Below are 14082 nucleotides of genomic sequence, written 5' to 3'. Positions count from 1 at the left end.
ATCTGCAACTAGAGTAGACTCACTGAATCAATGGAGGCTATGTAAGTGTTGATCTACACTTACATAACCTCCATTAATTCAGTGAGTCTAGTTGCAGATAACACATGAATTCCACTGCTGATGTTTCTATGAGTTCTACTTTTGTCCTTATGCTTTGCATATATACTAAACCACTACCTATGGACAGCTAGCATAGACAGCAATGGGAATAAAGAGAGACACAAAATGTATGGATAAATCAAGAGCCAGACTTTTAACTATTTAATTCTGGGGATGCTTAGTGTGGTATATAAAGCAGGCATAACCATACCTCCTCTCCAGCATGCCAAAGATGAGCCATCTCTGACCCAGAGGCAAGCCAATTGATCCAGCCTGTCCCCAGCTGGTCTATTTCCAAGAAGCCTGAACTTGTTGACTTTCCCCTTAAGCACTAATGGAGAAAGCAAATCAAGTGCAGCCTTAAAAGTTATTCTTCTTCCTATCCCTGAGTCCCTTGACCTAATGGAGAAGTTCAGAAAACCTTTTTTCACAAAAACATGTGCGTGAGTGCTCAGAAATTGACTAAGAGTTTCCAGTACTGCGCTAACCTGCTGAAAGTGACCAAATACTAATTATTGCAATTAAATGTTAATTTAAATGACTTTTGACATAAACTACTTCAATTGTATTCAAGCATTTTAAATCACACATTAAAGCACTATCCAATGCCAATTCTTTTTGGAAAGGGAAGATATAACTATAATTAATTTATATATAATACATTTCAGGAGAACCCAAAGTTCTCCTTTCTTCAACATTTGATTGTGGTCTACATGTGAGACAATATCTTTACAACAATTATATAATGAAGGTTAAACTAAGAAGTGATATATTATCCAGGGTCACCCACTGAAATGTACAATGTAGTGTCCACAAAACCTATATGTTTATGGGATAGTGGAAAGGGAAAAAAGGAACAATACAAAAGCCCTCACTTAGAAATAATAATAATACAGGATGAGGATCCCTTATCGAAAATTCTTGGATTTTGGTGTATTTCGAATTTCATATGTAACCCCCAGATGTTGGAATATTTGCATATACATAATGAAATATCTACCAGATGGTAAGCATAAATGAAACAAAATTCATTTATGTCATATACATCTTATACACATAGCCTGAAGGTAATTTAATGCACAATATTTCAATAATTTTGTGCATGAAACAAAGCTTGTGTACACCGAACCATCAAAAAGCAAAGGTGTCACTATCTCAGACATCCATATAAACAATTTTGGAAGTTGGAGTACTTTGGATTTCTGAATATGGGATGCACAATCTGTAATAATTGATTTACTCATCCAACAAGTTTCTTATATCTAACGGTAGGATGTATTAATCCAGCAATCACCCATAAGAAACCATTTCAACACTGTCCCATTTTTCAAACTGTGTTATGTCTGCTTTTGCAATGCTGAGTCTCAAGCTCATCTGTTGCTGCTGCTGACTTCCTATTCTCCTCCAGAGGGGAGAAGCAATGTGACAAAGATAGATTACACTCGTGAGCATGGATGAGGTATTTCCCTATACATCTCTGTGACACAGAAGTGAATAAGCCTGTGGAAATATGTGCTGAACTGCACATTTACCATCAAATTCCACCTATAGTGCAATTCTGCTATCCCTCCATCCATTTCCAGGGGACAACATGGAATGACAAAGCATTGTTATACTGCTGAATACTATGACGAAGAAGGAAAAAATGCACATCTTTCTTGCATGAACAGACAGAGAGAATGGAATTTCCAGGGTGTAATGAGAAGACAGTTTCAGGGCATGACTTCAAATCTGTCTGTCTGTGAGTTATGGGAGAACATGAAATGTCCTTGAAATAATTCTCAAACAAGCAGTAACATTAAAGGCAGGATACATACAAGGTGAGCATAGGAAATCAATTCAACCAGAATTGTCTGGGATTGCTGCCTCTGCCATCACTTTTCTCTGCTGCAAGTTAACCTTTTAGGCACTTGGGAAGCAGATGAGTCTTTGAACTCTTTCTCAGTCAAACCAACCCACCAAAGAAGGTTCAAACTTTTGTGAGTGTTCAGACTGATCACTTGAAAAAGATTAACATGGTTCAGGCCAGACTAAAAAAAATATACACATTCATTGATTTAACAAAAAGACCTTGTTGTCATGCCCCCACCTCCATTCTGGTTAGGATAACACCCAGCCCAAGTCCCAATTCTGGTGCAGGAATTCTGGATAAAATCTGGCATGTCCTACACCAGAATCAGGGCATAACAAGGTTAAAATGAAGTAAAATAACTTACAATTAAAATAAAATTACAAAGGAACAGAATCTCTGTTTCCACACTAAGGTAGCTGTCTGTGTTGGTATCCCACTGAGTTGGTACCACCACATCCACCATCACTATGGTTTGCTTGTCTTGAGGTCAGAATGAGGCATCCAGCATATAAACATTGCTGAGAAGCCCAGTCTGACCTCAGAAACATCTGCCACCATAGTGAACAAACAGAATCTGAGGTAAAGGGGGCAGGTTGGGGCACTGTGATGCTAGGATACTCTGAGCTTCTCCTAGAGTACCTTGGTCAATGCAGACAAGGGCTGAATTTAAATAAATAAATATTTCAATTTTTTTTTCATTTCTATGCCACCTTTCCCCAATATTGGATACAAGGCAGCTCACAATATGAGTTAAGACAAACAGTTTAAACAATAGATAATCCAGGAATTAAAAAACAAACAAACAAGTAGTTATTTGTTTATTAAAAACTTTAATTTAAAATAGATTTGGAAAGGCTGTTAGAATATAATAATGATGATAAAATGACATTAAAGTACCTTTTAATTAAGGTACTGTTGAGACTCAAAGGCATGGATAAACAGAAATGTCTTTGCAAGAAGAAAGAAAGTAAGTAAGTAAGAAAGAAAGAAAGAATCTCTTGCGTGGCCTCACCAAACATGCCTCTGATGGAGGTTGGACCAAGAGAAAGTGTGGTCCTTTAAGGATCTTAAAAAAAACCTCAGGCAGTATTGTATGATACGATACTGTAGCCGCCCCTTTCCTGGCCAGATTGGGTTTCCGGCAATCCAGCCCCTGGAGGGTGCAAAAAGCGGTTACTTTTTGTGCCCTCCCAAGGGTGTCATAGCTGTTGCAGCAAAGCTGTATGGTGCCCCTTCAGCGCTACATCATCTGGATGCAGCTCCAGAAGCACGCCATGAAACAGTGCACAGCATCATGACACCTTGGGGTCAGAGATAGGGTGTCCAGCATGACATTGCTGCACCCTGACTCTGCCCACAGGTTGGCACGAAGTGCCGATCTGTACAGGGCCTCAGTCTTTCAGATAGTCTGGAGCCAAGCCTTATTAATATATTCTATATATGCCAGGTGGCACAGCTCTGGAGACCAATGTTTGATTCCCATCTTGACCAAAAAAATGTGACCCTGTTGGTGCTCTTGGACATCTCAGCGGCCTTTGATACCATCAACCATGGTATCCTTCTGGAACACCTGAAGGAGTTAGGTATCGGGGGCACTGCACTCCAGTGCTTCCATTCCTACCTCTCAGGCAGATTCTAGATGGTGAGGCTGGGGGATAGCTGCTCCTTTAAGAGAGAGCTGACATTTGGCATCCCTCAAGGCACCATTCTATCCCCCATGCTGTTTAACATTTACATGAAGCTGCTGGGAGAGATCATCCGGAGACATGGAGCATGGTGTTATCAGTACACTGATGACACCCAGCTCTACAGTAACTCTCTATGTCTCCAACTGTTGCAGTGAATAAGGATGGCATCTCTCCTCTGGATGTCTGCCTAGGGTCAGTAATGGGCTGGATGAGGGAAAGCAAACTCAAGCTGAATTACCCCAAGTCCAGGGATGGAGATTTGTCAATCAGTCCTGGATGGAGTCACACTTCTCCTAAAGGACAAAGTTCGCAGCTTGGGAGTACTCCTGGACTCTATATTTTGTTATTTTTCTTTGTTTTTTTTTTTGGGGGGGGGTATTCCCATCAATTTAAACAGTTTCTGAAAATTCATCTTCTCGTGTCTCTTTGTTAGCTTTTCCCCTTTCCTGATCTTTCAATATTTTACCTTTTCTTTAATCCATTTGTCTTCTTTTGATGGACCTTCTGTTTCTTATTTCATTAGTTTCTTGCACTACAAGGGTAAGTTGGATCAGCCTTTGGAAATGCAGACATGTCATATGTAGCAGTATCATTTATTGTGTGTATTTTTTGTTATTGTTGTGTATACTCATGTAGAAACAGACTATACAGAGTAGTTTTAGTTATTTCTATTTTATTCAGTAAAGACCAGATATAAGCCAGCAAGGTGCAGTAGTTTCAACACTGGACTATGATTCTGAACACCAGCCTTCGAATCCTGTCTCAGCCATGTAAACACACTGGGCCACCATAGGCAAGTCACACTCTTTCGTCCTCAGAGAATGGCTATGACAACCCCTTCTGAAGAAACCTGACAAGAAAACCCATGATAGGTTCTCCTTAGGGTCAGCATAAGTTGGAAATGACTTGAATTGACACAACAATAACAAAGACCAAATGAGCATCACAGTGTATCTCCAAACTAGCTAATTGCATGGATCTCATTTGCTAGAATGACAAGTATATGTTATCACTAGGATAAAGGAAGTGGTGTAAAAACTGGAACAAAAAAGCCAAACCAACCCAAACTAACAAAAAGTGGGAATCACAAAAGACTTTTAAAGAAATAAAAAAGTGGGAAAATGGCATTGTTACTATTACTCAGCCTTCTTCTCCGTTGGCTGTCATGACTATGTGAGTTGTCATTTAGTACAAAGGGGCCTTTCATACTGATGCAGTCTGCCATAGATATGTCAGGTCATATTGGATCTTATAGCACTACTGAAGCAGCAATCCAATAAACAATTCTGGGGAAATGAAGCAAGAGATAGTACATATTGTGCATGGAATCTGAATCATTTTATTATTTATTTAGTGAAACTTTCATTTTCCAGTGGTCAGGCCAGACCTTGGAAGTAGTTGCTTGTAAATATTTTCTTTAATAACAAAGCTAGAACTATATAGCATTATATGATAACTTGATGAATGATAACACTGCTTCTTTTGCAATGTAACTAAAACATTCACATTTTCTTTATAGCTAAGGCAGTAGCCTTGAAGAGGAATATCATATGGCTCCAAGTGCCGACTAATGATGTGTAGCAATATAACTGTTTGCTGATTATTTAACAGCTCCATCTTGCCTTGGCCCAGCAGCTGGTTAGAGACCCTCCTTCCATTCCAACCATTACTAATCTGACATCTGAGGGAGAGCAGCCAGGTACAGGTTCATAATTTCTTGGCCCAGTGGCTGATTATAGCCTCTCCTTCCATGTTCTAACTACCATTGCTCTGATCTCTGGAGAAGAACAGCCAGCTTGATGACTATCAAATTAATGATTTGTAGGGCACTGATATGATAAAGAAATTAATTAATTAAATTTGTTTGCCAAGGAAGTAATAAATAATTTTGACTATTTACTTCCTATTGCAAAAAAGGGCTGAACAGATAGACCATGATAGCATGGGCTCAGCCAATGCTATCCTGGCCCCAGTGCTCATTTGGGTTGGTCCCCAGGTCATCACAGGAACAGGTGGGTTTTTACATATCCATCCTACACCAATGTGAGTCTGGGACAGGTGCTCTCCTTACCTTGCTGCACTGTAGCTCCAGCTGAGAAGACCTCTGTCATTACATCTGATACAGAAACTGGGTGCCTGGCTGCACTCACTTGGCCAGGAACCCTTTCCCCCCATCACACATGGTGATGGGGGGCTTCTCAGTTGGAGCAACACACATCAAGGTAAGGAGTGTGTCTGTATGTGTAAATAGCCAGGGTGTGCTGCAGAGTTTTCAAGAAACTCTGGGCCCGAACAGACAGGCCAAAATAAAGCTGCTTCAGGTAACTTTGGAGGTATGCTGTTTAAATGACACATGCATCTTAAGAAGCCAGAAGCTGTGCCAAAGCTGTGATCCAATCCTTAGGACTGGAGCATGGCTTTGCCTTGGCTTCTGTCCTCTTAAGACACATGCATAATTGAAACATCATAGTTCCAAAGTGACCCAAAGCAGCTTTATTTTGGACTGTCTGTTCGGAACCTCTGGAAAAAAAAAAAGGGGGGGGGGTAAATTGTTTACCCTGGGATTAGGCCAGATCCTCTGGATCCACATCTAGTCTGACAGGATGAGGCCTGATGCTGCCCCCAGATTTTCAGCCCGTGTCATGTGTAAGTAGACAATGTGAGGCCGGGCAGAAGACCTATTGGCCTGTGCAGATAACCCCAAATCTTCAACAGCTTTTACAAATACTATTTGCCATTGGAACTTATTCACTGAAAAATTTTCATGTTCTTCTTGGAACAGCAGAAAATTTTGTGTCTTGTGCAGAAAATGCTGTAATTGTACATTTCAATTGTACATTTTCTGTACAATTAATTTGTACAAATTTTGTACAGGCGACATTTGCACATTGTTTCCTTGTATTGAAAACATGGGTTTTTTTCCCTCTGTGGGGGAAGCTAATATTTCTATGCAGAAACTAATATTTCTATGTACAGGACACATTGTTTCCTTTTCAGAGAATTTTTTTTTTTTTTTATGTACAGCAAAAAAATTTGTGTATTTTGTGGAGAAAAAATGAAGATTCTCATCATGTCAGGGCTTTCCTCATCAGCATTTTCTGATACTCAAAGAACACATTTTAAAACCGTTTTCCAAATATTTTTGAATATTCTTCCCATCCTTAGTGATGTACTTGAGGATACTGTCTCACACTCTGTTGTAAATAGTATTGAGACAACAGTAAGGCAAGAGTCAGGGAATGCGTTTTATAGCACAGTCCAGGATAAATTCAGACAACATTCAGGTAGATTTTAGAATTATATATAACTATAATGGTAAGAAATTACTGGGAACATTAGAACTATACCTTTAGTTAATGACTTTTTTACACTATCTGAAAGACAGTACAGTATAACACATTGGTTATACTATCAACACTAAATACAATTATTTTTGGCTACAGTCCTATACATACCAGATCTTAGGGCCCATTGAACTGAACGGGCCTTTCTGAGCAGAAATGGAAAGGGTTACACTAATACTGTAGTGTTCATTTCAAAACATTTATTCCTTGTTTCAAGTTACAACAATTTCATTATCTTGTCATCTTCCTTATCCTTATGGAAGAAAATTAATATAAAATGCAAACTCATAAAAAACCACAATATAAACAGAGTAACCTATAAACAAACAAACACCAAATCAGATGTAGTAAACAAAAACAAACAGCTCAATGTAATAATCAAAATTAAATCCCCTGGAAGAAGAGATAATTACTGGAAGGTAATTACTGGAAAGAGAGAAATGAGAAAAGCTTTAAAGAAAAAGAAAATAGTTCCTGGACCAAGAGACATATTGTAAACTTGCATAAAGGCATAACTATGAATCTTTCCCCTTAAATCTGCACCCAATCCACCTTTCAGTTGTCAATTTACTGGCTGATAGGCCACAGGATAGTGGAAGAGCACCATCCACTTATGTTCCAGCACTGCTCCCAGACACCCAAAGCACTCCCAATAAGTCCCAAAGGATAGCAATAACAAGTACATTTCTATACCGTTTATCAGTGCACTTAAGCACCCCCTAACACATTTCCAATGTGTAAGCCAATTGCCCGCAACAAGCTGGTTATTCCTTTTAGCATGCTTGGAAAGATGCAAAGCTGAGTTAACCCTGAGCCCCTGGATGGTATTGAATGCCTTGGCACTGTGTGTTCAGTTAAAGGAACATTGATGGGGCACTTCTCTTTTATACTCCACTATCCACTAGCAAGTAAATTGGCACTTGGGTAGGGATTCCAGAATGTAAAAGGTGTATAGAGGTGATGAGTTTGGTTGTTGTACAGTGTTGGCAGAGAGTTCTGATTTCCACAGTAAACAAAAAATTGATTTAGTCACAAATTGGACTTCCGCCTGGGTAAGTCACTAACAGAATGCTGAACAGTATGACCACAATATGAAAAAAAAGTATGAAAGTATTAAGAGATTTGTCATATTCATTAGTTAGGGAGCATTACAACCTTGCAACGAAATATTTGCTACTTACTTCAAATGTATGTAAATAAATATATAATCCCTTGCTGCTTCAGGTTCAAGCCATGAATGGCTCTTTTCTCTTCCTGTTCTCTCTCCATTTTCATTTGATCCCAGAACAAACTGTCACTCACCAAACAGCATTAATAAAAGCAGGGGGAAACTTCTGCTAGTTACTTCCTGAGGAACCCCACATCATCTTGCACACCATTCTGCAGGGTTCCCCAACCTTCTGGAAAAGGTTTTCTGGTATGGTGAGGTGGGAAAGAATCAAATATTTCCCCCTTCAGGCAGAGGGAGCATTTTCTGGATGAAAGGTTGCTCTATGAGTATAAAAGCAGGGGTATAGCTATACTGGACATCCTTGGTGGTTTCTCTAAGACTCTAAATCAATGGGAGCCTCCCAGCTGCATCTGCCCTGTTCCCATTATCTCCTAAATATTTTATTTGCTCATGTAATCTGTCCCACCAACTCTTGGTTCCTTCATTATTTCTGCTATGGCTTCTCTCTGTAGCATTGCCTTCTATCCCATCACACCTTAGATCCCTTCTCCTTCCCATTCTAACAGGAGTAGATTATTCCCTCTGATTTGTCATGGTTCTGTGGCAGGCAGCCTGGCTATATCCATCGGACCTAGGAAAGGACCCTTGGAGCAAAATGGGACCATCACTGTCACTTACTCTAGGATCTGAGCGCATTGCACCATAGGATCATTAGACAGGGGTTTGTGTGTGTGCACATATGAAAGGAAGCACACATTACCCTGTTTTTACCCCAGCAACAGCACTTTGAAGTAGGCTAGGCTATGAGACTGGTTCAGGGCTTGTTTCTGTGGCTGATGACAAAGTGGAGATTTGAATGTCTTCCAGCGGGCGTCCACACGTCACCTCCCCAGTCGAAGTCAAAAGGTTCCAGCTCACAAGAAAAAGGAAAGAGAACAGCTTCAGTCAGCCTAATATGACTGAAGGAGTCAATCTGAAACTAAATCCAGCTTTTGCACCACTATTGATCGTTCAGTCATATTCACTTGATTCTTGCATCTTTTTTCATCTTTCCTTATGAATTGGAGCCAGTTTATATGTTGCAGGAGTGATATGGTTATTAACATTACCACATTACAAACAGTAATATTTATATCCAGGAGAGCACTTTGTACTCTGCAAGATCACTTTGACCAGGTTGTCAAGGGAATTAACTTCATCATGAGCTGCTACCATTGAGAGTTCAATGGTATAATGCCTTTAAATTTTTATCAGTATTCCAAGCTCACTTGTCAAGAGAAAAACAAAACAAAATAGCACACACTTGCATCTGGTCTTTCATCAGATACCTTTTATAAGATCAAAAGGGAAATAACATAGCTTTGAAATATAAATGATTTATATACGGGCATATAAGCACATGAAACATGATTTAGAAGATAGGGTGTACACTGTGGTTGCTGATCCCATAGTTCCTAGTACGATCTATATTTCATCTATATGGATCATGTGGTCATTGACTAGGGCTGTAAATCCTTCCTTGTCTTATTCCTGTGCAGAATAATAATATTAATAATAAAAACCACAACACTTTTTTCCTCACCTAAAAAGTGGGGGAGATATTTTCTGTCAGGCATGAGAAAACATGTGAGAGCATCATTTTTGTTCAAATTGAATAAATTGTAAACATTACATATTGTGTGTATTACATAAATTACACAAATTGGGTTAGTAAACTAAAATATCTACTGCCTTGTTTCATAGACATTTAGCCATTAGATGCATCAGATGGTTGCTTGCATATTTTCAATACAGCCCTAGTCCTGTGATGGCTTGAACAGTTGCAGGAAAGGGATATTCCTTCTGGAAAGGAGGCCAATAACTAACTTCTGGCACGGAAGAGTGTGGAATATTGGGAGGCATAAGTGTAGGGCCTAGAAGGTGTATGGCTTAGGGGATGCTGAAGGTGTATGTTCCACCCCATCCATATGTTGGATGAAAACACTAAGGGCTGCTGTAGGCAGCTTCCATTCTTTGGGAAATAAATTTATATATTGCAGCAAGAATATAGGTTTTCCTTAGAGAAACTTGATGATATGGGTTTATAACTTAATGGTGCATAGAAATACCACTTTGAGGGACATATAAAAATTAGGGGGGTAAACACATTTCAATTGCTGGGTGCTGCCCCTATGAGGGACATTTCTTTGACAATTATATGGCATAAAGAGGCCTCATTACAGGTTGTGTATCTCCAAGGAAATCAGGACAGATTTGTCCATGTGGCTCGAGTGCCTTACCGATTATAATGGGGCCTCCATATGGAGGGTTGAGGTTAAGCTATTAGATGCATTACAAGTTTTTTTTTCTCATGTAGCTGGTTTAATCAGCTTCAGAGGATGCTTCTGAGGTCCGAAGGAGTTGCAAGAGTGGTTTTGTGGGTGGGTGTCAGCAGAATTTACTGGCCTCTTTGAATTTTTTTTTCTGACTGTGGTTTCTCCCTAGCTCTGGATGGAGGAGTTTGCTAAATTGCCCATCAACTTCTGGTATGACAAGCAAGATACAGAACATTCTATTAATTCGTTTAAGTTTTGGTCCCCACATGCAATAATACTGGTACATGCCTTCATGCTCAGGTGTCTGAAATTTAATATCTTATTCACAGTGTGCCATGTGGCAGAAGTAAACTGCATTGTTGATGCTGTCTACCATAAACAGATGAATGCTTCAGAAAGTTGGCACTGGAAGCCAGAGCAGCTACAGATACAATCCCGTTGGAGACTTGGAGCAGTGAGACTATGAGAACTACTGCCCTCCATTAGTTCCTAGTACCAGGTACAGTTACATTCAAGCTGTAAGAGAGTTTTACCAATTCCATAAAGAAAAGTTGGGTATGGAATTAGAGGAAAATTATCTGCACTTACATTTTTATTTTATTTTATTGCAATTATGCAATATTTCCAAACATCACAGACAACTTGAAATGGTTGATGTTGGAAGAATGATGCCAAGAGAGAGGTAGATGTAAAGACAAGAGGAAGCCCATGTCACTAGTTATATTAAGACCAAAAAAAAAAAAAAACCCCTTAAAGACCTTTATGAGGAATTATATACTTCTCACTACAAAACCTTATAATTTCAGGCTACCACTGCCCATTGGAAGTTCAGAAGAGATGGTGTTAGCATACTTTACACCTCTCACACTGAATATGTAGTTTGATAATTACTATCTAGAGTTACGCATATTTTGGGATCACAATGACTTGCAGAATTTATACATGCATAGGAGTTATGCTAACTGAAGGACATGCAGAGAACTAGGCCTCAAGCAGACAGGTAAAAAAGAGTGGGCAGAAGCCACTCCTACCCCTATTGCTTTGGGATTGAGTCAGCTGCATGCACCCAGTCCCAATTCAGGCTGCCACTATGGTCCTGAACTGGCCACTGAAAAACTGGGGGGTTTTTTCTGCTTCTTTTTGGCCAGGCTATTCTGGGTTTGGGTGTACTCGGAGCACTTTCTGGCAGCATTTGTCATGTGCATCGTGTACACACCATGCCCCCAATGTGGCCTGATGGTGCCCCTTTTGGCCCATCTGTTTCAGGCCTTAGATAAAACTAAGGAAATTGCTTTGTTGATCTCCTCACTCTCTCTCCACAGAACTCCATGCATTTCCATGCGCAATGTAAGCAGAGAAAGAGAGAGAGAGAGAGAGAAACTCTTGCCAATGCAAGATATAATAGCAATAGCAATATCAAGTAGATGTCTATACCACTTATCAGTGAACTAGCACTCCCTAAGTGGTTTACAGTGTGTAACCCAATTGCCCCCAACAAGCTGGGTACTCATTGTACTGACCCACGAATGGATGGAAGGCTGAGTGGATCTGGTTGTGGTACCAATATTTAACACTGCACCAATAGGACTCATTATTACATAATATCACAGATGGTTTCAATGACTAGAATATTACTAGCTCAAAACTGGAAGTCAAAAGATGTTCAATCCAGTCCAAAAGATTATCCAATTGATGACTGGCTGATAATGATGTTAGATACAATAGAGATGGAGAAATTGAGGTGCTGGATGAATAGCAAATCCTTTGACAAAACAGATAAAGACTGAAACTCATTCATTAAATATTGTAAAAATAATTGGAGTTAAACTACAAAAGATACAATGTTAATATAAAAATAAATAATGCAAAATATTGCTACATAAAAATATGTAATCACAATAAAGTTGAAACAATAAATAATAAAAAAAACTTTGAAAAGAAGTTGTAAAAGCAAAGGAATATTAGTCACACCGAACAGGAAGAAGATTGGGAAGTTCAGCTATTATTACACAAGATAAACCCCTCTATTCAACAGACACTGCAGAATAGGTAAATTAAACCAATTTGATGTTGATAATTTGATAATAATAATAATAATAATAATAATAATAATAATTTTTATTTACATATCCTGCTTCTTCCAGGAAGCGAAGCAGGATTACAACATTAAAAATATAATACATTTCTACACATGATAAAATCCTAATACTGGATTACACATCCCTATTAGTTCTTTAAAATATTCAAACATCATATCATAGTGTCCTCATAGTCAGGGTGGAACCTTGAACGTGATTTCTATTGAAAATCCAGTGGGAAAGCCCACCGGAAGTGATCCGTCTTAAGTGCGTTCTTGAAGGCATCTAAGGTGGTGATTAGACAGATCTCCTCCGGCAGGCTAGTCTATAAACTAGGGGTGGCAGCATTAAATGCTTTGTGGGAAGTTGCAGTTAATCAAGTGTTGCAATATTCCAGCAAGTTCTTCTCGGATGTTCTAAGTGTGCGGGGCAGATAATGTAGGGAGAGGCATTCCCATACGTAACTTGGGCCTGTAGGGCTTTAAAGGTAATGAGCAACACCTTGTATTGCATCCAGAAGCTGATTGAAAGCCAGTGAAGGGATTTTAGTACTGGTGTTATATGGTCAGACCTGGATGTACCAGTGACCAATCTGGCAGCTGCATTTTGAATTAATTGAAGCTTCCAAACTTGGTACAATGGTAGACCCAAGTAGATCGCATTACAGAAATCTAAACGAGAGATTACCAGTGCAAGTACCACTGCTTCAAGGTCCTTTTGATCCAGATGGGGATACTTTTTTGTTTGTTGATGGCAGTAAAACAACCTTGTTCAATGTATAATGCAGAATGTTTTAAATGTATGTAATAGCATATGTAATTAATAGATGTACATATGCACACATGCATGGATGTGTTTAAAAAAATTTAAATGAGAAAAAAAATCAACTACTTTTTGAAAGCATGCATGATGCATTTTCTGCATTTTGGTTGGCCAATAAAGTTATTGTTCTTTTTTTTTTTGGAGGGTTGATATTTCATTACTGGAAATATAATTTTTTATCCTCCTGGGATCCAATGGATAGAAAATCATACAACTCTTACAACACTTGAAAGAATGATGCACAGAAGAAATTTACAAATGGATTTATATTTGGACATTTGGTCAGCTTTTATAGAAACTTACAACCTTTGTGTTTTCCTGCTCCATTGTATGTAAATGAGATCCCTCTTGAATGTATTTTTAAAATAAAATAAAATAAAATTGCACATTGTCATTGTTTAAGCTTAAAATTTTTTTATAAGTAAAATCAGTTTTGTAGCTCTCTAGTAATAAGCATTACATTAATATATATTTTATACAAATTCAAATTTCAGGCCAATCAAAAAGAGGAAGGGCCACTACAGATGGCTCTAAAGGGGTGGTGTGATGCCAATTTTTGGAGCACTGAATGGGGGCCCCAATCTGGCTTTTTTTCCACCACCCCCCCAAAAGAGGCAAAAGCCATGCTTTCCAACACAGGAGTGCCTTTTCAGCACTTCTGCCATGTGCCACGCCGCCAAAGCATCTCATTGCAGGCAGCATGACACCAGCTT

General features: G+C 39.0%; 1 long non-coding RNA gene across 1 annotated transcript; it reads left to right on the top strand.

The window, feature by feature from the left end:
* The first annotated feature begins 5181 nt into the window (after positions 1 to 5181).
* LOC149316545 (uncharacterized) lies at positions 5182 to 13647 on the top strand. The gene is made up of 3 exons (XR_016280708.1): positions 5182 to 5338; positions 10799 to 10968; positions 13514 to 13647. It is a non-coding gene; the product is annotated as an uncharacterized LOC149316545 (long non-coding RNA).
* Positions 13648 to 14082: the final 435 nt, after the last annotated feature.

The sequence above is a fragment of the Sceloporus occidentalis genome, unplaced genomic scaffold, assembly GCF_023333645.1.
Source record: "Sceloporus occidentalis isolate IW3139 unplaced genomic scaffold, rSceOcc1.0.p SCAF_3, whole genome shotgun sequence".
Taxonomy (NCBI): domain Eukaryota; kingdom Metazoa; phylum Chordata; class Lepidosauria; order Squamata; family Phrynosomatidae; genus Sceloporus; species Sceloporus occidentalis.
This window is presented reverse-complemented; position numbering and strand designations above follow the sequence as displayed.